This window comes from Lepus europaeus, chromosome 3, assembly GCF_033115175.1.
Source record: "Lepus europaeus isolate LE1 chromosome 3, mLepTim1.pri, whole genome shotgun sequence".
Lineage (NCBI taxonomy): Eukaryota > Metazoa > Chordata > Mammalia > Lagomorpha > Leporidae > Lepus > Lepus europaeus.
In genome coordinates this window covers 122012589-122039660 of record NC_084829.1, presented here as the reverse complement: position 1 = coordinate 122039660, position 27072 = coordinate 122012589, and the positions used below count along the sequence as shown (strand labels likewise).

Genomic DNA, 27072 nt, shown 5'->3' with positions numbered 1-27072 from the left:
CTCCACTCTTCTGTGTATGACTTGCTATGTATCCAGTGTGCAGAATTTTGACCATTTCACTAAATGAGAGATATTCCTCAGGTGTAACATCCATTCTCCAGGTAGAAATATTCATGAGATACAGTCTGTGCTTTAGATAAAAAAATGCTTCATTGGCCGGCGCCACGGCTCACTAGGCTAATCCTCTGCCTTGCGGCGCCGGCACACCAGGTTCTAGTCCCAGTCGGGGCACCGGATTCTGTCCCGGTTGCCCCTCTTCCAGGCCAGCTCTCTGCTGTGGCCTGGGAGTGCAGTGGAGGATGGCCCAAGTGCTTGGGCCCTGCACCCCATGGGAGACCAGGAGAAGCACCTGGCTCCTGCCTTCGGACCAGCGTGGTGCGCCGGCCACAGCGCGCCAACCGCGGAGGCCATTGGAGGGTGAACCAACGGCAAAGGAAGACCTTTCTCTCTGTCTCTCTCTCTCACTATCCACTCTGCCTCTCAAAAAATAAAATAAATAAATAAAAAATAAAATAAAAAATGCTTCATTAATCTATACTTTAATACATAAGCTCCTTGTTACCTACAGATTCCATTGTCAGGCAGTATTTCTAACCATGTTAGGAATATGGTTAATAACATACTTAGGGGCCAGTTCTGTGGCATAGCAGGCAAATCCGCTGCCTGCAGTGCCAGCATCCCATATGGGCACAAGTTTGAGCCACAGCTGCTCCTCTTCCAATCCGGGTCTCTGTTATGGCCTGGAAAAACAGTAGAAAATGGCTCAACTCCTTGGGCCCCTGTACCCATATGAGAGAGCTAGAGGAAGCTCCTGGCTCCTGGCTTCAGATCAGCACAGCTCCAGCCATTGCGGCCATTTGGGGAGTGAACCAGAGGATGGGAGATCTCTCTCTCTCTCTCTCTCTCTCTCTCTCTCTGCCTTTCTGTAACTTTGCCTTTCAAATAAATTAATAAATATTTAAAAAAACAACATGCTTAAAAAGAACCAACATCATAATGTAACTGTTAAAATATCTACCCCTGTTTAATCTATCCCTCCAGATTTATCTATTAATATATATTCATGTTGTACCAATGCCATCTCACTAGTCAAATGAACAGTTTAAGTTCATAATTGATCGTAATGATAGGATTAAGTGTCAAAGGAATCACATAAACAGGACCAGTGTCTGCGAATAGTAACTGATAAAATTAAAAAGTAGAGAATGATCCAACATGGGAAGCAGGATACACAGCAGACTTATAGAATGGCAGATGTCCTAAACAGCACTCTGGCCTCAGAATCACCCGTTAAGGCATTCGAATCCTGCTAAAAAGCCCATGAGAGTATTTCAGGCATGGAAAGAAAAGACACTGTAGCAAAAAAAAAAAAAAAAAAAAAAAAAAAAAAAAAAAAAAAAAAAAAGAAAAGAAAAGAAAGAAAGAAAAAAAAAATGACCTAAATGAAAGATCTCTGTGAGTGAAATCCCAGCAAAAAGAACGGGCCATCAAAAATTATTTAACTTTCTCTGAAGGGAGGAGAGAACTTCCACTTTGACTATGAGCTTGTCTAAACAAGATCAGAGTTGGTGAACTCAAGAGGCTTCCATAGCCTTGGCAGCTCATGACAAAAGCCTTGGGTGATTACTGACATCATAAATAAGAGTGTCAATAATTAACAACAGGAATCACTCTGCACTTACTCTCCATGAAGGATCTCTGTCCTTAATGTGTTGTACTATGTGAATTAATAGTAAAACTACTACTAAAACAGTACTCTATACTTTATGTGTCTGTGTGGGTGTAAGCTGTTGAAATCTTTACTTAGTAAATACTAAGTAGATCTTCTGTATATAAAAATAATTGAAAATTGATGAAGAATGGGATGGGAGAGGGAGTGGGAGATAGGATGGTTGTGGGTGGGAGTGTGGTTATGGGGGGAAAAAGCTGCTATAATTCGAAAGTTGTACTTTGGAAATTTATATTTATTAAATAAAAGTTTAAAAAAAGAAAAAATACTCATGAAGTCAAAATTAACTCTTAGAGAAAAAGCAAATCTTTAAATAATTTTAAGGACTTTTTTTATTTAATTGAAAGAATGCCAGAATGATGGTGGGGAGGAGTCACACATACACACACACACACACACAGAGAATTTGATCTAGTGGTTTCCACGGCTGGTCCAAACCAAAGCCAGGAGCCAGAGGCTCCATATGAGGCTCCTATAGGTGTGTTAGGGACTCAAGCACTTGTACCATCTTCAGCTAGCTTCCCAGTTGCATTAGCAGGTAACTGGATTAGAAGCAGAGTAGCCTGGGCCTAAGCAGAGCAGCTTGGACTCAAACCGGCACTTTGATATGGAATTCCAGTATCACAACCCATGGCTTCACTTATGTGTTTATTTTAAAGGGAGATGAATGGGGAAAGGGAGAGAGAGTGGGGAGAGAGTGGGGGGAGAGAAAGAGAGAGAGAGAGAGAAAGAGAGAGAGATACAAGAGATCTTCTATTTACTGGATCACCCCTCAAATGGCTGGGCTATGCCAAGGCTGGGAACTGGGAAACCTAATCCAGGTATCTCATGAACTCAACCCAGGTCTTCCCTATGGGTGGAATGGACTCAGTTACTTGAACAGTCACTATGTGCCTTCCAGTGTATACATTAGAAAGAATCTAGAACTGTGAGTAGAACTGAGGGCACTCCAATATGCTATGTGTCCATCCCATATAATGTCTTAAATGCTATAACAGAAGCCTCGTCTCCAAACATTTTAGTGTCTTTCATGACTTTCTACTATTTGCACATAATTAAATTTTGTAACCTATTTCCTACTTCATCTACTTATGGATGGAACATACAACTAAGTAAACCTACTTGCTAATATCCAAATATACGTTGCACATAATCATTTCTGCCATCCTTAATTGTTTCTCAGCTTTCATTGCTTCTAGTAATTCATTTTCTTTCTTTTAAAATCCTTCTAAAATATTCTCTTGGTATGTTTTTTACTTAGTTCTTTCTCCTAGCAAAACCTAACTGCCCTTTCCTTTTTGCCCCTTTTGTATTTTAAATAATGGAAATATTTACCATACTGATCAAAACATATGTAAAATTATTATTTTTCTGATTTAGTGTCCTCATTGGAGCAACTGTAAAATAATATCATAGACTGGATGTTTTAAATACCAAACATTTCTCACAGATCAGGGGACAGGGAAGTTCAAGCATAGTCAAGCCCTCCTGAGGGCCTTCTTCCTGGTTTTCTCATATGAAAGAGAGAGAAAAAAGTAAGCTCTCTTGTGTGTCTTTACCTCTAACAGCACTAATCGCATCATGTGGGCTCCACTATCCTAACCCAATTGCTTCCAAATGGCCCCATTTAAGCACTATGACATTGTAGATTAAGGCTTCAACATAAAAACTTGGGAAGAGGCACAAACTTTCAATCCAGAGCACTGTAGATAACTGACCAAATTTTATGAATATAGGGGGTAGAAACCAGATTGATACACTATTTAGAAACTATGTCATGATAGAAAGGTATGTAGGTCAATATATTGTGTGTGTGCGTGGGAGCAAACTGTTGAAATCAATGCTTAACATGGAGTTGGTTGTCTGTGTATAAAATCAAACTAAAAATGAACCATAATGAAGAACGAGATGGGAGAGGGAGGTGGGATGGAAGTTGGTGGGGGTGGGTATGGGGAAAGAATCATTATATTCCTAAAGTCGTATGTGAAAAAATGTATTCATTAAATAAAAACTTAAAAAAAGAAAGGTATGGAGGAATAGGCCGTATGTATTTGAAGAAGAAAAGAAGAAAGAGTAGAAATATCTGATACTTCAAATGTTCAAATAACTAGACCATGTCTTTGAAAATGTGATACATTCAAGATGGTACATTATGTAGAATTTTAATAATTGGTATAAAGACCAATAAGTAAAAAATTCACAAGCATATTTTAGTTGAATTTAGGCAAAATAAAGTCTTCAAGTTGAAAAGGGCTGATTTATGTAGAGGCACACAAGTATGTTCTAGATGTGTACAAACCGAAGCTGTGTAACGATCTCCTAAGAGTACTATAGACAGGGCTGGTACTGTGGCATAGCAGATTCAGCCTCTGCCTACAACTCTGGCATCCCATATAGGTGTCAGTTTGAATTCCAGCTGCTCCACTTCCAATCTAGCTCCTTGCTAATGCACCTGGAAAAGCAGTAGAAGATGGCCCAAATGATTGGGCCCCTACACCCAGGTGGAAGACCTAGATGAAGCTCCTGCCTTCTGTCTTGCCCAGACTTGGCCATTACAGCCATTTGGGGAGTGAACCAGTGGATGGAAAATCTCCCTCCCTCCCTCCTGCCTCCCTCCCTCCCTTCTCTTTCTGTCATTCAAATAAAGTTTAAATTTTTCTTAAAAACAGAGTATTATGGTACTCTATGGTCTGTGTGACATCTAAGCTTCCTTCAGATACTAAGACTCTAGATATGTCTACATTAAGTTTCTCATTGCAAAATCTGACACGGTATGTGTTTCTGTGTTATGTAGCTATTAAAACTGATTCATATCTGTATCACATAGCCATACAAAACACAAGAAATAGAACCCTGTTAGATGGAAAAGATAACATTAGGGTGATCTCAGATATTTTAATATTCTGTTTTCCATTCACATACACTTAGTTATTAGTCTAAAAATTCCAGAGGGGAAAAAAGAAGTGTTAATTGTTAGCTGAATTTCTAACCCTTAAAATTTTTAAGTTATGAGATTGGCTTTGCAGAGCAGTGTTTTAAGCCACTGCTTCAGTTGCTGGCATCCCATGCTGGAGTACTGGTTCAAGTCATGGATGTTCTGCTTCTGATCCAACCTCCTGCTATGTAACTCAGAAGGAAAGAGAAGATTGCCCAAATAAGTAGGCCACTGCTATCCACCTGGGAGACCAGGATGGAGTTCTTGGGCAGTGATTTCCACCTGAGTGAAACTTGGCTGTTGCAGGGGTTTATTGAATAAAAGATTTGTCCCTCTTTCTGCCTTTCAAATAAATTTAAATTTTTAAAAAATTTTTAAAGTAAATAGTTTATGATTTACCAGCATGCAATCAGATTTTAGAAGAAAATGAATGTTTTTAGTAAAAAGTTATATAATCTATTATGTTGTTAATTTACTTCTCTGTAAATGCATAATACATTAATATTATAATCACAATTTATCATTAGATGCTCAGCAAGTACAAATATAAACCTTTTAAAGGAACTAGATTTTACAAAAAGATTTTAACATGAGTGATAATTTACACAATTTTTTTCAAGGAATCACTTTAAACAGCATTCTAAATTAGATTCCAAGTTGTGGGTTGCCCAAATCTATGATTTATTTCATCATCATGTAAACCTAATGAGTTTTAGTACTCCCTGTATGATAGAGCAGCTAACACTTGTTCATGTAGAGTGCACAATGTGAGCAAACATGTGATATGAAAGAGAGTATTTGGCGAGTATGATCGAGCTTTAGAAGAACACTAGGATCATCATGTGCTGGTAGGGGAAGGGAAGGACAGTCTTGAGGTAGGGTTGTCACATGGTCTTCTGAGACAGCTTAGGTGAATCATAATGAAGATAAAAATGACAAAAGAAAAAAAAATGTGAAGGAGAGTACACAGACAAAAAGTACCCTCCCTTTCCTTTTCATTGTTACTGGACCTGCACAAATATGGGCTTCCAACATCACTGGATTGGATTGTATAAAATTCTCCAAACTGCCTGCTTTTCTAACATTGAACTTTTAAGAAGTATTCCACTCAATGGACACTTGTAGGATGAAAAGCATAAACAAATGAATGACTCATATTAATTTTTTACAATCCATTTTCATGATTTGGTTTTTCCTTTATTCATGAAAATTCTTTTAATTTAAAATCTTTCTCATTGAGACCCCAAAGTATCAGATGAATTTGGTAGCTTATCTTCTTGCTTTCTAGAGATCAACACTCATTTCATACTTTCAAAACACACTACCATATCCATAAGGCATTACATGCATTTCTGCCTCTAAACTTTAGCTCATGCTGATTTCCTCCCTACACCTTTCCATATACCCAAATCATGTCATCCTGGAAATCTTTTTATGAGAGTTCCTAGCATTTTAGGCCACAAATCACTACTGCCTACTCTGAACTATTAAACAATCTCTGTCTGTAAACTTTTTATTTATTGAATTGATTTAATACAGTAAGACTATTGGAATTCATAGAAGAATTTGGCAAAATAGCAGAATATAAAATCAATGCACAAAAATCAGCCTTTGTATACACAGACAGCTCCTCAGCTGAGAAAGAACTGCTAAGATCAATCCCATTCACAATAGCTACAAAAAAAAAAAAAATCCGATGTCTTGGAATAAACTTAACCAAGGATGTCAAAGATCTCTACGATGAGAATTACAAAATCTTAAAAAAAAATGGAAGAAGATACCAAAAAATGAAAAAATCTTCCATGCTCATGAATTGGAAGAATCAACATCATCAAAATGTCCATTCTCCCAAAAGCAATTTATACATTCAATGCAATACCAATCAAGATACCAAAGACATTCTTCTCAGATCTGGCAAAAATGATGTTGAAATTCATATGGAGGCACAGGAGACCTCGAATAGCAAAAGCAATCTTGTACAACAAAAACAAAGCCAGAAGCATCACAATACCAGATTTCAGGACATGCTACAGGGCAGTTATAATCAAAACAGCATGGTACTGGTACAGAAACAGATGGATAGACCAATGGAACAGAATAGAAACACCAGAAATCAACCTAAACATCTACAGCCAACTTATATTTGATAAAGGATCTAAAACCAATTCCTGGAGCAAGGACAGTCTATTCAACAAATGGTGCTGGGAAAACTGGATTTTCACATGCAGAAGCATGAAGCAAGACCCCTACCTTACACCTTACAGAAAAATCTACTCAACATGGATTAAAGATCTAAATCTACAACCCGACACCATCAAATTGTTAGAGAACATCAGAGAAACCCTGCAAGATATAGGCACAGGCAAAAGACTTCTTGGAAAAGACCCCGGAAGCACAGTCAAAGTCAAAATTAACAATTGGGATTACATCAAATTGAGAAGTTTATGTACTACAAAAGAAACAGTCAGGAAAGTGTAGAGGCAACCAACAGAATGGGAAAAAATATTTGTAAATTATGCAACTGATAAAGGATTAATAACTGGAATCTACAAAGAGATCAAGAAACTCCACAACATCAAAACAAACAATACACTTAAGAGATGGGCCAAGGACCTCAATAGGCATTTTTCAAAAGAGGAAATCCAAATGGCCAACAGACACATGAAAAAATGTTCAGGATCACTAACAATCAGGGAAATGCAAATTGAAACCACAATAAGGTTTCACCTCACTCCGGTTAGAATGGCTCACATTCAGAAATCTACCAAAAACAGATGTTGGTAAGGATGTGAGGGAAAAGGGACACTAATCCACTGTTGGTGCGAATGCAAACTGCTAAAACCACTATGGAAGTCAGTTTAGAGATTCCTTAGAACCCTGAATATGACCCTACCATACAACCCAGCCATCCCACTCCTTGGAATTTACCCAAAGGAAATTAAATGGGCAAACAAAAGAGCTGTCTGCACCTCAGTGTTTATTGCAGCTCAATTCACAATAGCTAAGACCTGGAATCAACCTAAATGAACATCACAGAAGACTGGATAAAGAAATTTTGGGTCAAGTACTATATAGCAGTAAAAAAAAAAAAAGTGAAATCGAGTCATTTGCAAAAAAAAATGGAGGAATCTGGAAAACATCATGCTGAGTGAAATAAGCCAGTCCCAAAGGGACAAATATCATATATTCTCCCTGATCAGTGGCAAATAACTGAGCACCTAAAAGGAAATATGTTGAAGTGAAATGGACACTATGAGAAACAATGACTTGATGAGCCCTTGTCCTGACTATTGAGGACAACTTACTATTATATTCCTTTTAGTATTTTTAATCTACTTAATACCATTGGTTGAACTTTTAATTAACACACAATTATCCTTAGGTGTTGAAATTTTACTGAAAAGTGATCCCTGTTAAATATAAGAGTGGGAATAAGAGAGGGAGGAGATGTACAGTTCAGCACATGCTCACTCAGACTTATACCTAATGGTAGAGTTAGAAATGTGCCACAGTCAAAGTGGAAGTTCTCTCCTCCCTTCAGAGAAAGGTACCTCCTTCTTTGATGACCCCGTTCTTTCCACTGGGATCTCACTTGCAGAGATCTTTCATTTAGGTCTTCTTTTTTTTCTTTTGCATGGTGTCTTGGCTTTCCATGCCTACAATACTCTCATGGGCTCTTCAGCCAGATCCGAATGCCTTAAGGGCTGATTCTGAGGCCAGAGTGTTGTTTAGGACATCTGCCATTCTATGAGTCTGCTGTGTATCCCACTTCCCATGTTGGATCCTTCTCTCCCTTTTTGATTCTATCAGTTAGTATTAGCAGACACTAGTCTTGTTTGTGTGATCCCTTTGACTCTTAGACCTATCAGAGCCATCAATTGTGAACTGAAATTGATCACTTGGACTAGTGAGATGGCATTGGTACGTGCCACCTTGATGGGATTGTATTGGAATCCCCTGGCATATTTCTAACTCCATCATTTGGGGCAAGTCCGATTGAACATGTCCCAAATTGTACATCTCCTCCCTCTCTTTTTCCACTCTTAAATTTAACAGGGATCATTTTCAGTTAAAATTTAAACACCTAAGAATAATTGTGTGTTAATTACAGAGTTCAACCACTAGTACTAGAACAACAACAACAACAACAACCAAAAAAAATAGTAAAAAGGATAAAGTATATAAAGATAATTGGAAATTAAAAAAAAAACAAAACCACCTGGTGTTAAATTGGAAATGGCATAGAAAATTAATTAATTTTTAAAAAAATATTATGTAGGATCTCTGTCTTTAATGTTCTGTACACTGTTATTTAATGCTATAACTAGTACTCAAACAGTATTTTTTCACTTTGTGTTGCTATATGGGGGCAAACTGTTGAAATCTTTACTTAATATATACTAAACTGATCTTCTGTATATAAAGAGAATTGAAAATGAATCGATGTGAATGGAAGGGGAGAGAGAGCGGGAAAGGGGAGGGTTGTGGGTGAGAGGGAAGTTATGGGAAGGGGGAAGCCATTGTAATCCATAAGCTGTACTTTGGAAATTGATATTCATTAAATAAAAGTTTAATAAATGAAAAAAAAAAGAAATGTGCCAGAGGATTCTAATTCAATCCCATCAAGGTGGCATGTACCAATGCCATCTCACTAGTCAAAGTGGTCAGTTTCAGTTCATAATTGCTCATAATGATAGGATTAAGTGTCAAAGGGATCACAAACAAGACTAGTGTCTGCTAATACTAACTGATAGAATTTAAAAGGAGAGAATGATCCTACATGGGAAGCTGGATACACAGCAGACTCATAGAATGGCAGATGTCCTAAACAGCACTCTGGCCTCAGAATCAGCCCTTAAGGCATTTGGATCTGCCTAAAAAGTCCCTGAGAGTATTTCAGGCATGGAAAGTCAAGACACTCTGGCAAAAAAAAAAAAAAAAAAAAAAAAAAAAAAACTAAATGAATGATCTCTGTGAGTGAAATCCCAGCAAAAAGAACAGGCCATCAAAAATGATGTAACTTTCTCTGAAGGGAGGAGAGAACTTCTACTTTGACTATGAGCTTGTCTAAACAAGATCAGAGTTGGTGAACTCAAGAGGCTTCCATAGCCTTGGCAGCTCATGACAAGAGCCTTGGGTGATTACTGACATCATAAATAAGAGTGTCAATTGTTAAATCAACAACAGGAGTCAATCTGCACTTACTCCCCATGAAGGATCTCTATCTTTAATGTGTTATACTATGTGAATTAATGGTATAACTAGTACTCAAACAATACTTTATACTTTGTGTGTTTGGGTGCAAACTGTTGAAATCTTTACTTTGTATATACTAAGTTGGTCTTCTGTATATAAAGATAATTGAAAATGAATCTTGATGAAGAATGGGATGGGAGAGGGAATGGGAGATGGATGGTTGCGGGTGGGAGTGTGGTTATGGGGGGAAAAAGCCGCTGAAATCCATAAGTTGTACTTTGGAAATTTATAAAATAAAAGTTAAGAATATAATTAATAAGAAGCAACAATATGTATTCTTTAAAACCATGAGTTTCTTTAAGACATTCAATTTATCTCCATTGTTTGTCTTTTATCTTATTCATCCATGACATTATTCCAGATATGCACAAAAACTTTTTAAATGGTTAGTGATTTCTATAGAACTGAATTCAACTTCCTTCCATCCTCCTCCTGAGAAATGGATTAGTATATGCTAGGTAAAATATTAAAATGTTTCATATCTTATGAACATATTAGTTTGTTGGCATGATTAAATGTGATTTTTTTAAGGTGTCTGGTATTTTGCTCCTAGAGATATTTGCATTTTCACTGACTCTGTTTTCCTTGGCCTTGCTGTAAATTTCCTTTTTGGTCATACAGCTATAAGTATTAGCACTGCACAATTTTCTTCAGATGAATATCTGCACCTGCCTTATTTTATTAACTTATTCATGAAACTATGTTATTGTTATTTTCAAAATAGAAAATAAGCATTTTAATATGGAACATTGTACATTTATTTGTTAAATAATTGATTTATATTTTATTGCATATAACTGTTTGAAGTAGCACTCACAAGGTAAAAACATTATGTTCTAAATGATAAAATAAGTGAAATGGATAAGAAAACTCAATCATTTTCATTATCATAGCTTCTATTCCAATTCATTTCCTTCTTCTTGCTTTTTGAGAAAAGTGGCTGGGAGAGATATATGGGTATAACTGATCTTAATTTCTTTTTTTCTACCTGAGCACTATTCCAATGTCTTTCTTATGTTATCTTCCTTAATCCTTATGACAGTAGTAGTTGAAATGTATTAACCCAGTTTTCAAAATGTTACAATAAGGAATGGAGTAAGTTTTCCAGCATAAACTAAAATCCAGATGTGACAGAGGCAAGATAAACCCAGGAATGCTTGATTATGAATTTTGATCTATTCTAAAATTGCCTTGAAAAGAAAACAATTTTTTTATTATCTCCTAAATAAGTGTTCTCCAAACAACTCTTTGCAGAAAGCAAATAACCAAGGCAAGATTTGCTTGCTTTGGGGAGAGAAGCAGCTCTCTTTCTTCCTGAAATGGCCTCATGATTAAACACAAATCCCATGGCAAACTTTGGAATGTTTTGCGTTTGTAGATTAATTTATAAATAACAACGTAGGAATTCCACAAAAATAAAGAAAAGAGAGGGAATAATTGTACTCTAAATGCTAGTGCATGTGCTCCTAGTGAACATTTCCAACAATAACAAAAACAGGAGCTAAGTAAACAAGGAGACTTGTTGGGAGAAAGAACGTAGGCCACAAGAAAACAGAATTCTTGACTCAAACTTATAAACTGTGAGACTCCAGGATTATGAAGAAACTTTCTAACTTTGCAATGTCGCAACATCCAAGAATTAGAAATCTCTACTTTAAAAGCCTTAATGACTGGAGAAAACCAGAAATGCAAACCCGACATAGTCAAACCACAACAACTGAATTCATAGGAGCTCTCCATGGTACTGCTCATGTCAGCCTAGACTTCCTTTGAGTATTTCTTATACAGCACTGAAGTTATTTTTACTACTGACTTACAATTCTTCTCAGTTCTAAACATTCATGAAACTGGAACACAGATTCCTGTTATTTACAGAGGAGGGCTTTTACTTCCTTTCAATGATGAGATTACCCTACAAGTTCATCACATAACAGTAACCCACTACAGTACTGATTGTGTACACCCTGTTGAGACAACAGAACTCAGTTACAACTAAATGCTATTTTGAGTCCTGTATAAATCCACTACTGTCCCATGTGAGGTGAAATGTAGTTTCCATAGTCACTCTTAAGTAAGATAATGAATTTTCCAGAGGCATTTTTCTGAGACATTTTTTGAAAACCAGGTAACAGGCCGGTGCCGTGGCTCACTAGGCTAATCCTCCGCCTTGCGGCGCCAGCACAGCGGGTTCTAGTCCCGGTCGGGGCACCGATCCTGTCCCGGTTGCCCCTCTTCCAGGCCAGCTCTCTGCTGTAGCCAGGGAGTGCAGTGGAGGATGGCCCAAGTTCTTGGGCCCTGCATCCCATGGGAGACCAGGAGAAGCACCTGGCTCCTGCCATCGGAACAGCGCGGTGCGCCGGCCGCAGCACGCCTTCCACGGCGGCCATTGGAGAGTGAACCAACGGCAAAAGTTCATCAACCTGAATCACTTCTCAGTTGCAAATAAGTTTGGTTATATGTCTTTTAAATCTTTAAAAATCTTCTAAAAACATAAATAAATAAAAATTATACCTAGATTAAAGAACATATCATAACCATAATCAACATCATTGTAGTCATCACCATCGTTACAATACAGCTATTATCTTATAGATGATGATAATTTCTTTCCTTGGTTTGTGTGCTAAGGTAAAAATGGTGGCTTATGACCTTTATTTCTATCATTTTGTGATGATAAGCTAGCTAATGACTGCCTTTAGGAGGTTAAGGGACTTCCAAGTCATTATGGTAGGTTGTACAAGCGTAATTTCCTGATCTCCTTCTGCAAATTTAAAGGATAGTAAGCTGTAAAATTACAACAAATTGCAACATCACTAACAATCAAATGAGCAGAGTTACATAAGTAAATAAAATATGCTTATGAAATTTTAGAAGATGAAAAATACATGCATTTCAGATCTCCAGCCCCAGGAAGATGGAATTTTCATATTTTACACTAATTCTCCCATAAAACATCATGAAAAAACTTGAACATTATATATAAAACAAACATAAGAATTTGAATAAGGGAAGGCAGACCTGCTAGGGAACTTGGACCATAGTGAGTTTGATTTTGCGTTATATACCACAGATTTAAAGATAAATAAACTGGCAGCTGGAATCCACAGAAGGTACACATGGACAAAAAAGTCCTAACAAGGGGCCAGTGCTGCAGCATAGTGGGTTAAGTCACTGCCTAGAGCACCAGCGTCCCACATGGGCACTGGTTCGAGTCCCAGATGTTCAACCCTGATCTAGTTCCCTGGTAATGTTGGTAGAAAATCAGCAGAAGATGGTCAAAGTGGTTAGGCCCTTACCACCCACATGCAAGACCCAGATGAATCTCCTGGCTCCTGGATTCAGACTTGTTCAGCCCTAGCCATGGCAACCACTTGGGAAGTAAAACAGTGGATGGAAGAGCACCACTTTCTCTCTCCTGCCCCCCATCTCTTTGTAACTATGCCTTTCAAATAAATCAAGAACTTTGTTTTTAAAAAGTCCTAACAAAAGCTTGTTTTCACAAGTCAAAAGGACCAGAAAAGGCATATATTAGAAATATACAAAAATGTTAGGCAATAACTGTCTGTGATCACCGAATACCTAGGAAAAAATCATGGACTCATCCTCACTGACAAAGGTGGTGAAGGGAGCCCAGAGTTACACCCTTGCCAGGCCTCTATGAGGCAGCTACCTCCCATTAGTGTGGTATCAGAGAAGCCGGAGGCATCCTGAAGTTTCCTTTCTGTATCAGTGGAATATCCTACTTGCAACATTGTGCAATGATTTTGTAACATGTCACCACTGGAAGAAATATATATCTGATCTCTCCATATTATTATGTTTTTAAAGATTTCATTTATTTAATTGAAAGGTAGAGTTACAGACAGTGAGAGAGAGAGAGAGACAAAGGTTTTCCTTCCATTGGTTCACTCCTCAAATGACTGAAATAAATGGCCAAAACTGTGTCAATCTGAAGCCAGGAGCCAAGAGGTTCTTCCAGGTTTTCCATTTGGGTGCAGGGGTCCAAGCACTTTGGTTATCTTCCACTGCTTTCCCAGGCCATAGCAGAGAGCTAGATAGGAAGAGGAACAGCCAGGACTAGGACCGGTGCCCATGTGGGATGTTAGAGCCACAGGCGGGGGATTAACCTTCTGCCTCACAGAGCCGGCCTCTCATATTATTTCTTACAACTACATGAATCTATAATGATCTCAAAATCAATTAAAATATATATAATCTTGAAAGAGAAACATTTGGCTATGCAGAGAATTAAAAACACAAATCGAAAATCTACGGTCTGAGAATACAAAGGAATCAGAGAAATAGAGTAAGGAATAATAAAAATTTCCTTTTCTTTTTTTTTCTTTTTTATTTTTTTGACAGGCAGAGTTAGACAGTGAGAGAGAGAGAGACAGAGAGAAAGGTCTTCCTTTTGCCGTTGGTTCACCCTCCAATGGTCGCCGTGGCCGGCATGCTGCAGCTGGCGCACCACGCTAATCCGAAGGCAGGAACCAGGTGCTTCTCCTGGTCTCCCATGGGGTGCAGGGCCCAAGGACTTGGGCCATCCTCCACTGCACTCCCGGGCCACAGCAGAGAGCTGGCCTGGAAGAGGGGCAACCGGGACAGAATCCGGCACCCCGACCGGGACTAGAACCGGTGTTTCGGGGCCGCAGGCAAAGGATTAGCCTAGTGAGCCACAGTGCCGGCCAAAAAATTTCCTTTTCTGATTGATGTATTCATTAAGTGCCTTGTGGATACATAATATGACAGTCCCAGATGAAAGCTTGTACAGAGAAAGCTCCTGGGATCTTTTACGAGGAGTTGCAGGTATCTACAAAGTATCAAGAATTTGTTTGAAGTTAGGCTTCTTCTCAGAAATAACATGCCTAACAACCATGAAATAATGATTTCAAACTGCTAAAAAATTATTTTGAACTCATATTTCTATATCTAGTGATACTATCAGACAATTGTGAAAATGGAATAAACATATTTTAGGAAATACAAATACTCTGCAATTGTATCTGTCCTGAATGCTTTCAGACAAAAAAAAAAAAAAAAGATAAACAAAATCAGTTGCACTGAATCTATCCAACAGGGATAAAAGAATCCAAAGACTCAGGAAATGATATGAAAGAAAGAAAGTAAATACAATAATGAAACTTTTGTAATTGCTAGGATGATAGCTCTAATATAGGCCTATTAAACAAGTGGAAAAATCATAACATAGAATTCCTAGAATACTTCAAAAGGAAATTGGGTTCCTTGTAGTATACAATGTGTTTGTTCAAAGTAGGTAATTTTAACTTCTATTCATTAATTTTGTACTGAATTTTGTACATTAATTTTGTAATGAAAATTATATTAATTTTTGCATCTTTTTACTATATGACTAAACAATAAGTAAAAGTTCAATTGGTTTTTGTTAGGATTTATTATTTAAGGATTTATTGATTTATTTGAAAGGCAGGGAGAGGGAGAGAGGGAAATCTTTCATCTGTTCACTCCCCAAATGGCCCAACACCCCATCATCTAGGGCTGGGCCAGGTCAAAGGAAGAAACTCCATTCCCAGCTGCTAGCTAGGTGGCAGGAACCCAAGTACTTAGGCCATCATACCTCTCTAGTGCATGAAGAGGAAACTGGATTGGAAGTAGAGAGAAGACTTGATTCTAGCTGCTCTTACATGGGATGCAATCATCCCAAGCAATAATTTAATACATGTGCCACAATATCTGCCCCTCCAATTGGATTTTAGAGCACATAACAAATTTTAATAATATGATAATGGCCTGTACATCCTAAAGCTTGACAGTGATTCTATTTAAGCACATACAAGACTGTATAATGAAACTTTTTCAGTATTTTAGTAATTGCTTTTCCTTTTTGGAGGTTTCTCAGGTTGGGTCATGTCATGAAAAAGTCTTTATTCTCACTGTGAAAAATAAATGTCAGATTTTAAGGTTTTTTAACTTCAAGGCAATGCAACAGCAAAATCACTATAGGCATTGTGACAGTTAATTTTCTCTATCTATTTGGTCTTTGAAATGATTTTCTTCTTTAATTCAGTATTCATCATAGGAAAGTGAGAGTAATTTTTGGAGAGATGAATTGATTGTATCAAAGTTGTATTACACTTGTTATAGAGTTTTAGCTGTACTGATACAAGTCCATAAAAGTTGTCTAGCACCTCGCTTATATGAAACCACTCAGGTACACTATATATAAAACATTATATATTAATCAAATATAAGACTCTGAAAGGTGAAGAGAAAAAGGCATATAAGCAAAAACTGAATTAAGTAAGTATAGGCAAGATGCTTTTATTCCTTTTATTTCAGTGTAGGGATTAAACTCCTTGAAAGACGACTATCTAACTATAAAATATTCCTTTCATAGAACGCAAGTAAAACACTCTTAAGCTGGATGAAGGCATCAAATTATTTTAGGGAATCAGAATTGAGATGTCCATTCATTTCTATTCTTCCAAAGCTCATAGTTAGACTTCATTTCTCAGCTTCCCTTATGGCAACTAGGGTGCAATTATTTGAATTATATCAATGGAATATAAAAAAGCAACAATGTACACTGCTCCAAGGTCTGGTCTATGCAAATTTATCGCATGTGACTCTCCACCGTTTTCACTTTCTGGAGAACGGAAATGAGCAGAGTGCCCTTGGAGACCACATTGAGAAGATGGTAGTGTAACAAAGATGAAGGGATATGGGCCACTGAATCAGAAGGAGCAGCACCATCATTGATCAGATCACTTGTTTAACTTCATGTGTGAGATGTTAAACCAATGTACATTTTGGCTTGCTTGATAAATGGTACATCACTAAATTAAGTAGCTATGTCTCACTCACATTTTAAAATTTCAATTAATTGAAGTCTTTCAAAATGCAGTCTACTTTAGGTCACAAAAATGCAGTTATTAATTGTGCATCAAATCATATCCTAGTATAAACCCAAGGAAGCATTGCTCCTGTGAGTTTACTGTGGTTTCTCTGATAGCAGATGAAGAGAAAAGTAAGTCAATTCAAAAAAGCTCCTCATAATAGTTATACTGAATGAGATAGAACATTTTAATCTCCAGAACAACTTTAAGAAAGTAGAACAACTGTGCTATACATCCATGGACAAGACAGAAGCATCATTCACCTACAAGATTCTGGAAATATGTACCAGAATTTTAAACATAAGAAAAGGTTTTAATGTTTATTTATATACGTGAAATGCAGAGTGGACAAAGAGAGAGACAGAGACAGAGAGAGACAGAGAGAGATAGTGATAATGATAGTGATAGTGATAGTGATAGCGATAGTGATAGTGATAGCGACAGGGGGAGGGAGATGGAGGACAGATCTTCAGCTCACTGGTTCACTCCCCAAAGACCTGCAGATCAGGGTGAGACCAAAGCCAGGAACCAGAAAATCCATCTGGGTTTCAGGAGACAGGAACCCAAGTACTCAGGCCATCATCTACTGCTTTCTAGCACATTAGTACGAAGCTAGATCAGAATCATGGAGTAGCCAGGACACAAACCAGCATTCCAACATGGGATGCAGACATTCTAGGCAGCAGTCCAACCCACTGCACCACAATGTCCATCAGAAGAAAATATTTTAATTGTATTTGTATGAAATAACATTTATGGAGGTGAAAAAAAGAAATTTGAAAGATAAGCATGTCAATCAATTTTATTCAAATCTATAGGAAAATTTGGTATTAGTTGGGCCTTAAACTAATATTTAAAAAGGATAAATGGGGTAGGTGATTGCCTACTGGTTGAGATGACCACAAACCATATTAAAGTTTCTGTATCTGAGTCCTAGTTATGACTCCTGATACAAGTGCCCTGCTGATACAGACCCTAGGAGGCCGCAGAAGATGGCTTAAATGTTTGGGTTTCTTCTACCCACATGAGAAGCTGCCAACTTCAGCTAGGCCTAGCCACTGGCTGATGGGGGCATTTGAGGAGTGAATCACTTGGTTGGGATTTTCTTTCTTTCTCTCTCTCTCTCTCTCTCTCTCTCTTTCTCTCAGCTTGTAAATGTGAAAAATGAAATTAAACAATAAGTTTGCTTTAAAAAATGGATGTTCATATTTTGCAATTTTGATTTGAAGGCAGTAAAAAAGTTATACTAGAAGAAAAGGCTACTTCAAGATGCATTTATGTTGCAGCTGATAGGAGAAAATCTGCACTTACTCATCTTTTTTGTCCTGTAGTTCAGAACATGTCTAAACATAGCAAATAAAATGAAATGCAGAATAGCTCATATGGTTCATTCAATTTTTCATTATAGATAATTACTTTCTATCCATTCTTCACTATCTCAATGACTCAGACGAAAAAAGTGTTATTTCCTTCTTTCTCTTTTGTTGCTTCAATGATTTGGCTATTTGAAGCAAAATAACAATGCTTTTTGTCATTTATTCAAAGTAGAGAAGTACTAAATTTTATTGATAATTACTAATACACTTTAATTCAATAAATATGTGTTAAATAACCCTAGAGCACTCACCTCTTCATTTTTTGTCAAGGTTGACACCTACTTCCTGCAACTAGACCTTTTTAACACACTTCACTGCTAATCATAGGAAATGAATAGTAATTTAATGCAAGAAAAATGATTTCACGCACATGTATACACAAAAACGCACAGAATTAAACTAGGCTATTATCAAAGTTAATATAACCTTTTGCCTGCTTTTTGAACTGAATATTACACAGAACTTTTACATGCCAATTGTCAGCTTTGAAGAAAGACGAATAACATCCTACTTTCTGGGGGTTTAAACCTCTCAGCCAAACCATACTCTCACACTGTGAAATAAAGCAATTTCAAGGTTTTCACTCAATTTTGTTTCAGGTTAACTAACAACTGAAAAGAAATACACTAATCTCGGACAGTTATGCATGTGATGAACAAAATGTCACATTTTTACATACTATTCTTGTCATTTCTCAATATGGTTCTGCCTATGCATACAAAATGTGGAAATAAATGCTCGCCCTTCCAGGTTGTCTGAATGAATATGGTTCATGAGTTTGTGTGTTCATTTTCAAAAAGTTAGGCATTCTTTTGACCCACTTCTACTAATGCACCATCATATTGTCTTAAATTTAAAAGATAACTTGTAAGCAAAACGTTTCTGCTGTTGTCCAAAGAATTTTAAGTATGAAAATTATTGGCAGGTCGGCAACCATTACAAAGGACATTGTTTTAAAGCACAAACTGCTTTTACTTTATTTTGAATACCTAATTCAGTCAGTATCTCATTGAGTTCCTTTTTACATTTTCCTTTTTTTTTTTTTTTTTTTTTTTGACAGGAAGAGTGGATAGTGAGAGAGAGAGATAGAGAAAAAGGCCTTCCTTTTTGCCGTTGGTTCACCCTCCAATGGCCACCGTGGCCGGCGCACTGCGCTGATCTGAAGGCAGGAGCCAGGTGCTTCTCCTGGTCTCCCAGGAGGGTGCAGGGTCCAAGGACCTGGGCATCCTCTACTGCACTCCCGGGCCACAGCAGAGAGCTGGCCTGGAAGAGGGGCAACCGGGACAGAATCCACCTCCCCGACCGGGACTAGAACCCGGTGTGCCAGCGCCACAGGCAAAGGATTAGCCTATTGAGCCGCTGCGCCAGCCTACATTTTCCCTTAATCACTCCACACAAATATCCAAACATATTTGTACACACACACAAACACACGGATACACACACACAGTTTCAAAGCTGTCATGAATTACAGGTTAAGATGTAGAAGCTGGATAAACTACCGCCAGCCTGAAGTTAAGGGAGTTCCTAACACTCCAGTCTCTAACCAAGTTATTAGTCTGTCCTTTGCTTCTGGAGAGTTTCCCTGGATAGGACTGAGGATTCTAAACAGAGCCAGAATTTGTAGAGGCAGCACATTTTGCCTTCTTCATGAGAGATCAGAGCTCTCAAAGCTAGCAGATTAGTGGCTGATGGTAACACTGTGCCTTTGAGTCAAATGAAAGAGCCAATGAATTGATGACATATTCTTCATTCTTTCACAAGCCCTCCTTTTCGAGGACTCTTAACATATCTGGCACTATTTTAGGCATTTTGCAATGGCCCTACATCTGAGTCTTATGTAGCAATTCAAAGAGCTATTCAGCTTCTTATTACAGCCAAGCCCTTTGCCAGGAATCTATGCTTTGACTTCATTATGGACTTTTTGGCAGATGGAGTTTGGGGATTCCTGTGAAACCGTACAAGCAAAATCTCAGAGACACAGCAGGATAGTGCTCAGTGAGAAAAATATAAACTAACCCAAAGGGCAACAAACAACACAGTTCGGTTTCGGATAAATTTTGTAAAATATAAGAACTGGGATATCTAGATTCAACAAAGAGTTTTCCATTATTAAAGAATGTTAGTGAGAATTTACAAGAATTGGCAACTAAAAGGATTAAAAGTACATCATTTCACTGTAATGTCAGATTCTAAGTTGTTCCAAGTATTTACAAACACTTCATGTTTCAATTGGCTTCCCAGGCAGACATCTTACCGTCTGCAAGTCACATTCACTTAATCATATATTGATTTTCCAAGGAACTTACTGTTTCTATGACTACCCTAATCAATCAAATTTCTTGTAAGTAGGAAGACAATTTTCTTTCTGCTTTCCAATAAAACCTGAATACTTCCACAAAAACATCTGATGTTGCCTCTTTTCCATCAAAACTCTACCTTATGCAGGTAAACACAGTTGATGTCTTTTCTACTTTGAAAATATTTGAAGACTGTACATAGATAAAATATAAACAATTGCCTTGGACCAATATATCAACTGTTATCAATTTGGAACTGTCTTGACAAAAGATCCCCTTGGCTATCAAAAAAAAGTTCAAAGTCATAGGATAGTCATTGTGACTATCTTTAGTAAGTATTGTATTGCCTATCTCAATAAAGAAATTTAACCTGAATTGAAGTATAAGTTTTTAGAGGTGGATGGGGAAGTAACTTGAGCCCAAGTCTGACTATTTTACTTAAGGACAGCCTAGAACAACAGAAATGGCAAGATTCAGGAATGACACCAGTTTTTGGAGTCAAAAAACCAGGACTCAAGCCATGATGATCACTGAGAAAATATACTTAAGTATTTGAAACTCCATTTCCTGTCCCATAAAATGGGATTAAAATAATTACCTCAAGACTGGTCCAGTGATTCCCTGGGTCTCTCTCTCTCTCTCTCTCTCTCTCTCTCTCTCTCTAACTCTATCTCTATCTCTATCTCTATCTCTATCTCTATCTCTATCTCTCTTCCCCTCTCCAGTCTCTCTCTGATTCAAGTCTACACTTCTATACAAATATCTTTCCAGAGCAGAGGAGTGACCATGACACTCTCCTATCCCACACTTCTGGCGAGCACAGACCAAACCAAGCTGCAAGCAGTCTTCCCTGCCGCAGAGACAAGTCTCAGGCTCATCTGTGATTACTTTCTTCAATTCATTTCTCATTCTAAAACTCACATAAAAACAGATTCATCACATACCTCCAAGCCCCTGTATCTGTGTATTTGTCCAAGAACTTTCCCAATATCCCCTTCCTGCACTCCCTTTCCTGCCCTCGTCTACTTTGAAAATTCTTGTTCAACCTTTATAGCCAAGGATATCTCTACAATCACCACCTTTCTGTAAATACATAATAAATTTGAGCAGGTGAAGCAATCCCATTGCTTGGCTTCCAACATGAAATTATATTTTATTTGGCATCTAATAAGGAAATATATAAATACTGTTAAACCACAGAGAAGTGATAGGAAAAAAATACAGTCAGTATATCTACAGTTTGAACAACAAAGGAAATGCATGATATTATTCATATTCCCAAAGTCAACCAAATTTAATTCATCACAGGTTAGATAGTTATCAAATTGTGAGACAAACAGAATACATCTAGAGAAATTTTCCAACTGAAAAATGAGCTTCTCAGTATTAATTATTTTCATCAGTGATATTACCTGTTAGGTGCAAGATGGGTCATTTCTAACATAACTCTTTAAAATGGGTATAATTGAAAAAAACTGTGATTCAATCCAATTAAGTTATTTGCCCAAACATTTAATATGTGATAGGGATGCCATCCCAATCCCACTGGTCTGATTCTGAGCCTATTCTATTTCCACCTGTCCATAATGTCTCTCAGTTGACCATGTGATGTGATCATGTGTGGGCCTGTAGTAATGGTGTATGTATCTTTATACGAGGTGTCAGTTGTTATTTCTAGCCAGATAACTCAAAATACTGTTTTATTTCAGTAAAAGGGAGATTACAGAAGTGAATTCGCAGGTTATGCAGCCATGTGGAGAGGAAAAGAGCTGAGTCTTCTTCAAAACACAGTTATATACCATTTATACATCACTGAGCTTTATAGCCATAATCCTGCTAGTAGCCTTTCTCATTTTTAGTTCCAAGTCCTAGATTATTTTATATTCACCTAAGTAAAAGTAACTTAATAGAAGAAGTATGGCATAAATTATCACAGGGATTAAAAATATTTTAATTTTTCTGATGGGTTTAACTGGGATTATTATGATTATGTTGTAATCTTGGTGGTGCTAGTGCTTGTGTTTAGCAACATAAAATTGAGTATGTACATTTACTTCAATATTTGGCAGTCTTATGTTAATCTTGAAAAAATGTTTATTCATACTGTAAGTGAAACATAGAGCAATGCACAATAATATTTCTCACATAGCAAATGCAACAGTGACTTGATTTTAAAAGTCAGAAAATATTACTTCAAAAGAGACTAAATTATGAGATTATGCATAACAAGATGGAACATTTTTTGACAATCCTATATTCTTATTCAGAATTACCATTGTTTTCAGATATGGTTTTGTAGACACAGACTTAGCTAAGAATAGTTTAAAAAATCAATTTGAACTGGAGAAAAATTGAGTTCAGAGATTAGTAACATGTTAATTTATTCCTAGGAAGAGCTCCTTTCTTTTAAGTGGCTTCTCAGCTGGTAATCAGAAGCAATCAACAACTCTGCTTACTCAGTCTATGTTGGGGAGAAGTGAGAAGGAACTGATAAATTTTAGAGGGATTAGAGATAAAGCAGCTTTGTATTTGCAACCACTGAAGGTATGAGGAGTCATCTCCCTCTCCAGACACAAATTCTGAGATTTAATCCAGCTGCAGCTCCAATCGTGTTCACACTTAACACTTAAAAAAAGTTCTGAGGACAGGCATTTTCCACAATAGCTAAGACTTCACCTGGGGAGCCAGCTTTGTGGTGTAAGGAGTTAAGCCGCCACCCATAATACAAGTATCACATAAGGGTGCAGTTCCAGTCCTGGTTGCTCCACTTTTGATCCAGTTCCCTGCTAATGCACTGGGTAAAGCAGCAAATGGTCCAAGTTCTGGGAACACTGCATCCACATGGGAAACCTGGAAGAAGCTAGTTCTGGCCCAGGCCTGACTGAGGTGGCCATTTGAGGAGCGAACCAGATGGTGAAAGATCTATCCCTGTGTCTCTTCTTCTTTCTTTGTAACTCTGAATTTCAAATAAAGAAATAAATCTTTTTTGGAAAAAGACTTAATTTGGATGCCCACATCTGTATTAGAGTGCCTGAGTTTGAGTCTGGTTCCACTCTCAATTCAAGCTTCCTGCTAATATTCACCTTGCTTCAGGCAGCAGGTGGTGAGTCCTTATGCATTGAGATACCTGAATTGAATCCTGGCCAGACTTCTTGCCTCTGCCCAACTATTATGAACATTTGGGGAGTGAATGAGTTAACAGAAGATCTGTCTCTCTTGCATACAGGATTTCCTCTCACCCCTGCATCTGTGTGTGTATGTGTGTGTGTTTATGTGTGTATGTGTGTACATGTGTGTCTGTCTGCCTTTCAAATAAAAGAAGTTTTATGAGGCCAGCATCATGGCATAGTAGGTTAAGCCTCTGCCTGTGGCACCAACACCACATACGGACACCAGTTCATGTCCCAGCTTTTCCTCTTCCTATCTGGCTCTTTGCTTATAGCCTGCAAGGGCAATGGAGGATGGCCCAAGTGCTTGGGCCCCTGCACCCACTTTGGAGACCCAGAAGAAGCTCCTGGCTCCTGCCTTCAGATCAGCCCAGCTCTGGCCACTGTGACCATTTGGGGAGTGAACAAGTGGATGGGAGACCTCTCTCTCTCTGTCTCTCTCTCTCTCTCTCTCTCTCTTTCTCTCTCTGTCTCTCTCTCTCTCTGTCTCTGTCTCTCTCTCTCTCTCTGTAACTATGCCTCTCAAATAAATAAATAAATCTTTAAAAAATAAAATAAAAAGGAGTTACATTAGTGGTTATGGCTAAAAGGAAGCTCCCAAAATCTCTGAGCTGTTAGTTTTTTCTCCTGCAATGAATTAGGACATCCCGTATGGGATGCTAGCATGGCAGGTGATGGCTTTACACGCTATGCCACAGTGCTAGCCCAAGGACATTATTATTTAATTACTTACTACATAAAGTGTATATTGCAAAGCAGCAACATATTAAATCTATTTCTGAGATGTCTTTGCAATTTGCATGGTAATAGTAGTTCTTCTGTCCTTCCTAGAGCTCAAGACCTTGGCTACCAACCCCTCATGCAAAGAGAAGACACAGGTTAAATAGGGATAAGGATTATGAATGGCTAGGTTACCATTCTGTGTTAAGTACAATAATTGACAACAACCAAATTTCTTTGCACACTAAAGAATACTTTATAGATGCCTGATAAGGGGACAGAAGTAGAACTGATTCTACATGATACACACATTTCCAAAAAAAAATATTATCCTGTGCTCTCTCCCAACCATTATTAGCTATTCCTGTGGAGTTAAAAAGGGTTTAGTTTAAGATAAGACACGTAAAGCTGAATCACCAAGAGCAAGTCAGAAAGCCTACATTAGGAAATACCTACATGAATAAGGAAAATAATTGTGTCTTTATTCAGTCCAGAGGCAGAAATCAAACTGTGAATTCAGTTTGGTTAAGATGTCCTGCCACCTGGAGAAGCGACCCATTCTTAGGAAGTCAACACTCATTGAGTTAGGTACCTATAGATGCAGTTGGAAATTGCTATGGAGTACAGATCTGGATGATTTTGGCGTCTCAACATAAAAACATTTAAAATATTGGCCTAATGAATTACAAAAATAGAATTTATTGTTTTAAACCAACAGATATTTTCAGTTAGAAAAATTAACTATTATCTCGCAAACTTCTGAAATACTGTTGAAAGTGTAGATAATACTGAATAAAATAACCCAAAAGTTAATTACTGAATCTTTGTAAAACTTTAAAATCAATTCCATAAATATTACATACTATGTAACATGAAGCAAAATAGAAAGCAGAAGGATGATTATGACATATCACTAAATAACTCATTTCCTAATTTATAATTCCAAGCCAATTAAATGTCATTTACTGGAAGGTGTAGCATGTCTTTATGAATTCCATGATGGACCTTCCCAAGGAAAAAAATTAAGAAACTCCAACTAACTTTTAAAAAGTAATTCAAAATGGAGATTTTTGTAACATAAAGCCCAAAAAAGTACACTGATTTACTGATTAGGTAACATGAAGATATTACAGTGCATTTCCCAAATTTACCAAGGTAAGTGGAACAATAAGGCAAAGGGAAATATTTAGCCAGTTAACCAACATGCAGGAAAAGGAAAAAAGAGAATCAGAAATCATGCCTAATAGCAAAAAATTAAAATCCTAAACCATTGTTTATCCATTATCAAAAGAAGAATCTGAATTCAATACCATATTTATGTTTACACAGAGGACTTGTGCCAAGTATAAAAAACTCTCATCTCACTATCAATAGACTGTTTCTGCTATAATCCTCTGCACCATTAGTATTCTAGTGCTTGTGCTCAAAGACTATTTTAAAAATCTGGCTGGAGTTAGAAATGTGCCAGGGGATTCCAATACAATCCCATCAAGGTGGCATGTACCAATGCCATCTCACTAGTCCAAGTGATCAATTACAGTTCACAATTGATGGCTCTGATAGTTCTAAGAGTCAAACGGATCACACAAACAAGACTAGTGTCTGCTAATACTAACTGATAGAATCAAAAAGGGAAAGAATGATCCAACATGGGAAGCAGGATACACAGCAGACTCATAGAATGGCAGATGTCCTAAACAACACTCTGGCCTCAGAATCAGCCCTTAAGGCATTTGGATCTGGCTGAAGAGCCCATGAGAGTATTGTAGGCATGGAAAGCCAAGACACCATGGAAAAGAAAAAAAAAAGATCTAAATGAAAGATCTCTGTGAGTGAGATCCCAGTGGAAAGAATGGGGCCATCAAAGAAGGAGGTACCTTTCTCTAAAGGGAGGAGTGAACTTCCACTTTGACTATAACCCTATCGGAATAAGATCAAAGTCAGCGAACTCTAAAGGCTTCCATAGCCCTGGCAATTCATGACTAGAGCCTAGGGAGATTACTGACTCCATGAACAGGAGTGTCAAATTGTTAAGTCAACAACAACAGGAGTCACTGTGTACTTACATCCCATGTGGGATCTGTCCTTAATGTGTTGTCTAATGTGCAGTGATGCTATAACTAGTACTGGAACAGTATTTTTACACTTTGTGTTTCTGTGTGGGTACAAACTGATGAGATCTTTACTAATTACATACTGAATCAAACTTCTGTATATAAAGATAATTGGAAATGAAAAAAAAAAACCTGGTGTTAAATTGGAAATGGCATAGAAAATTAATTAATTTTTTTTAAAAAATATTATGTAGGATCTCTGTCTTTAATGTGCTGTACACTGTTATTTAATGCTATAACTAGTACTCCAACAGTATTTTTTTTTTCACTTTGTGTTGCTATATGGGGGCAAAATGTTGAAATCTTTACCTAATATATACTAAACTGATCTTCTGTATATAAAGAGAATTGAAAAAGAATCTTGATGTGAATGGAAGGGGAGAGGGAGCGGGAAAGGGGAGGGTTGCGGGTGGGAGGGAAATTATGGGAGGGGGGAAGCCATTGTAACCCATAAGCTGTACTTTGGAAATTGATATTCATTAAATAAAAATTTAATAAATGAAAAAAAAATCTGGCTGTGTTATTCTTAAGACATTTGGTTATTTTAATATATTAGACAACAGAAAGCAAACATGAGCATTCAGGAAACTGGGTAATTTG

The 27072-nt window shown here is 37.5% G+C and overlaps 1 protein-coding gene across 1 annotated transcript in view; it reads right to left on the bottom strand.

The window, feature by feature from the left end:
• The window catches only part of CLVS2 (clavesin 2), a 74361-nt gene that overhangs the window by 34006 nt on the left and 13283 nt on the right, over positions 1 to 27072 (bottom strand). The gene's annotated exons all lie outside the window — the stretch shown is intronic.